At 42.0% G+C, this 4,724-nt stretch overlaps 1 pseudogene; it reads right to left on the bottom strand.

Moving 5' to 3' along the window:
- Window positions 1-319: 319 nt before the first annotated feature.
- Window positions 320-1,669, bottom strand: LOC116912063 (annotated as a pseudogene).
- Window positions 1,670-4,724: the final 3,055 nt, after the last annotated feature.

The following is a 4,724-nucleotide window of genomic DNA, read 5'->3' as shown; positions in this document are numbered from 1 at the left end:
GGGAATTTTTTTAAAACACCAACAATAAACAAAAAAAATAAATGTCACTCACTCTGCTGCTGTTTTAAAATTTCAATGTTAGTTTTTCAATGCTCTCCCCACAACCCTGTTTGTAAGGAACTAAAACATTATATCTGGTGAATAGCAAAGATTTCACTACACCTCAAATGCACTAACACCTATGAAGCAGAAGAGTGTTGGCTTTATTTTTTCCCTTGAAACAATTCTTCAATAAACCATTGATTTGCAAATAAATAACATAATGTTGGCCTTTGAAACAGAAGCAAATAAAAAAAAAGATGCAGGACTCCTTCAGTTCTTAACTCATATTAGAAAAAGACTTTCCAGAATAGTGCTTCACACTGTTCTGCAGCAAAATCTATGCATTTTGTATCTGGTCCTGTGTTCCTGTAATGATAACAATCCAATCTTCAGATCCTTCTAAATGTTCATCAGTTTTGATTAATGCTCCAGTTTCATGAAGAATTTGTTTAATCTGCTGACTACCTTTGCCAATAATAGATCTAGCCAAATCTTTGGGAATAGTTACTTGTGTAGTGATAATAGGTCTGCCACTATGAGCCCATGACCCACCCCCCACATAAGAATAATCATATTCAGGACTGCCCTGTGGTTCATAAGCCATTTGACATTCTGATGGGCTCCATAAATCAACCATGCCATCATAGTGGTCTCCAGGCCTTCCTCTTCTGTCGTAAGCCATTAGATCTCCCACTCTGGTTGGTAGTGGAGAAGGAAGAGGAAGATTCTAGGCTCTGCTGCCACCCAGTCCACCTTAACCAGAAGTCCTCAACAAGGACTCACATCATCATAATCTCTTCTAAAAGGAGGCATGGGAGGTCCCTGACCAGGAGGCATTCTGTCAAAACCACCTCTTCCCCACATGGGGAGTCCCCCAGGACATCCTTAGTGGTCATCAAACATCACTGTAAAACCACCATGATCATAGGTTTCATCATAAAAGTTGGGATCATAAGGTTGTGCACATCCTTTGATGGGAGACTCAGATATAAGTCAAGATGATCTTGATGCATTCTACAACCCTATCAGGTTTTCCTCCCATAAGAACAACGCTGTCAGTATAATTAGGGCAGCACTCCTGGAAAAGCTTGATTGTTGTCTGAGTGTTTTCCAGAAGTTCTTTGATTTTAGCACCTTTAACACCAATTTAATTTTTCCTGCCAGACTTTGATGAATCAGCAGTCTTGACTCTCAGTCAAAGTCAGTTCCTTTATAATGTTGGTAATTTAAGCATTCCACAGCATCAGATTTGAGCAGGAGCTGGCTGGTTGCAGTGGATGATGGCAACTGCAGGCCCTCTTCCAAGGTAGGGATGATTTTCTTCAGAATTTCTCCAATCGTCTAAATATCGGCACTGATACTCAGTATGCACTCAGGGCCACTGCTGTCTGGGACTGAAACACTGGAATTGTAGTCTGTATGGAGAGCCTTAATATTCTTGCTTCCTTTTCCAATCACTGCCCCAGCATTCTTGCTCTGAAGCAAAATGTGCAATTCAACCATCTCATCAGTATTTCTTGATTGTTTTAAAGGCTTGTTCCTCTTCCATATCTCCTGCAGGGCATTTACCAAATTCACCACTGGTTTCAGTGTTGGGGAAGTTTTCTTTTGGCTGTTTGGTCTCCATTTTCTTGAATTAAATGGATATACCAATAGACTGCAATCTAGTAGGAGACGAGTACATTGGTGCAGCAGAGAAGCAGAGGATAATGGCATCTGTAGTGCTGTCACCTGTCACTATTTTTAATAATACTCAGTTAACCTGGGCTTCTTTCTAATTCTTCCTACTAGATGAATGAAATGGGCACAGAAAAGAAACCAAAATAGATAGTTGTCTCTTGAGAAAGCGGTGAACAGTGGTGGAGAAGGTGTGTGTGTGTGTGTGTGTGTGTGTGTGTGTGTGTGTGTGTGTGTGTGTGTGTGTGACAAAGACAGAGACAGAGAGATAAAGAGACAGAGACACAGAGAGATTTTTCCAGGGTTATATGGGAAGGGTACCTGGTAGGAATGTGGGGCCTGGAGCCTGTGAACTGGGGTGGGAGCTTGTGAGTAGTGACTGAAGGAGCCTAGAAGCTAGCCTTGACCTTTACATGCGAAGAGGCACACAGTCATATGTTACCAGAAGAATTACATGTGCCCTTTGCCAGAGATAAGTAGACTGATTCCTTTTAGCAAGTAGGAACTATCTTCAAGCCTCCGGAAGGAATGTTGGCTTTCCTCTAAATGCCAGACCTTGGGAAAAGGAATTTCTTGGGATCTGACATTCCAGCCTTTTGTTGATTGTTGATGATTGGGGTGACATAGGCCCTTCTGTAACAACTTCTCAGCTGAAATTGGGGCATCAGTGTCCTGATCCAGCAAGGCTAGAATTTAGCTCAAAAGACTGAAAAGAGAGAGTCAGGGAATGGCCAGAAACATGTTTTGTGCCCACTGCCCGGGTTCTGTGAGGCTGTCTGGGGCTAGGATAGTACAAGCCACTCTGAATTAGTCTGCAATGCTGCTCCAACCCAAAAGTTCAGATGCTAGGCAATAGTAGGAGCACTGGGGAACTTCCATCAGAAGCATCTGGTTTACAAATCATTGGGTAATTTTGATAATTCTTTCCTGAAAGAACCTGAAGAGACAGGCAGTGATCATCATTACAAGGAATATGGAAATTACTGGACCAAGAAAGTATAAGATCCAAATGCCCAACAGAGATCAAAATGAGAGTTCTGCAAAGCAATTGGTCCCTGGAAGCCATAGAGACTTTTCCAGCTCATGTGTGTAATCTTTTTTCCACCTGGCTAGACTGGTTTACATAGTAGCATCATGCTTCATGGTGGAGAGATGAGTGCCTCTCCTTTCAGTAGTAAGTGAAGGAACTTTCAGTTTTGGAGGACCACCGAGGTCAGAGAAATGAGCTGGTTTGTGAATAATTGTAGAGCCCAGTTTTATTCTGGGATGTACCTGCTAGCTGGATATACACCTTCTGAAATAGATTATGACTCAAGATGCCTGAGGGAAAATTCAAAGCAGCCATGGAGGTTGCCAGATTAATTCTGACCAAAACTGGGAGGCCTATGACCCTTTAGTCACTGTGTAAGACTTGGAAGAGAATGCAGGTTTCTCCTTCTGTGTGTGTAGGGTGAGTTGGAGAAGTAACAGAATGGGGAGATATGAATCATGAGTGGGTTAGTCTATACACTACTAAAACTTGAATTGGCACCAAAAGAGAGTTCCTTCTGGGGCTGGTAAGGTTCCTGAAATTAATCTATTTGTACATAATAATTAACAGAAGGACTGAGAGTAGTTGTAGAAGGGGCAGTAACCTTGTGTTTCCAGAGAGTATAGAGGCACTGGAGGTGATGGGATGGGGGATGTACAAAATATAGAGTCGGGGTTGCATGAATGTGGGCGATAGCTGCCACCAGAGATTGTTGCAAGAGAGCACAAAGAAAGCATAAAGTTATGTTAAAAGGCCCACAGTTACTGCCATAAATGCACAGATGACTCAGGGAATAAACTAGAAAGAACCTAAAATGCTGTGTTAAGAAACATCTCAAAGCGTGGGCTGTAGAATGATTCCAGACCATTGAATAGCTAACCTTTATCATATAGAAGGGTCCCTGATGCTTCTTTAAGAGATCTAAAAATTATGACTCTCCCTCTGTGAGATGGGCTGGTCTCTGCCATGTAGATCTGTCCCAGAGTTCCTTGGACCCATTTTTATGTCCAAGGAGTCAGAATGGTGAAGGTTACCAACCTAGAATAGATCCATGGCAAAATTGTTGAGGCTGTATACTTAACCCTGGTTCAGAGAAATGGTGCTTACAGCTCCAATATGAGCACCCACTCCAGGAGGGATCATCAGTATAAGCTGGGTTTGGTCTTGGAGAAGACAAAGGTACTCAAGGTTGTCATATAGATTGAAACTGAATTTTTTCTTTCCACAGCTGCTTGGGGGTTGAAAATCTCATAGACTGGTAGCCTTAGTTATCAGATAAGCAGTCAGGAGCCTATTTGAGATGGTACAGATAGATCCAAGTTGTAACTCCTTGAAGTTTGGCAGCCATTGGTGAGGTAAGGATGACCAGATATGAACCTGACCAGTGTAGGTTAAAGGCCTATGGGCAAGAGGCTTTCAAATAAACCCAATCTCCTGGCAATATGTTTTGGGCAATAGGATAAGTGGATGTAAATTTCCTAGAAAAAAAGGACAGCTGTACATTAACTCAGAAAGGCTAAGAAAGGAGAGGCTAGGGGTGTAGCCTGAATATGAGTGGTTTCCTCAGACTCTCCCTAATGTACCTCCAATCTTTAAATGGAACATCACATTCTCCTCAACACCCACTTATGGCACACGTTCATCTTACTATGGTTTTTGCTAATAAGTGAATGAAAGACCATTGAAAGGTGAGATTTGCCTCAAAAGGTCAGGTTCTGGGTAGGATTCTGTTCCTGGTAATCTTGAACAATCCCTTGAAGGTTCTGAGACTATTTCTTTGGTTCTAAATAGTCAACATGTTTCTGTAAACTAAATTAAATGGGAGGAAACTGCTTTAAGTTTGAATGAAAATGAGGACAAGATTTTTCCAAGGTCCAGTTGTGGGTAAGGTTTTATTGTAGATGTGAAGGAGAGTATAGTTGGAGGCACCTGGAAGGATCCAGACTGAACACTGAAATGAGAGGAGTGAGAGAGA

Source organism: Rattus rattus, chromosome 11 (genome assembly GCF_011064425.1).
Source record: "Rattus rattus isolate New Zealand chromosome 11, Rrattus_CSIRO_v1, whole genome shotgun sequence".
Taxonomy (NCBI): Eukaryota; Metazoa; Chordata; class Mammalia; order Rodentia; family Muridae; genus Rattus; species Rattus rattus.
This window is presented reverse-complemented; position numbering and strand designations above follow the sequence as displayed.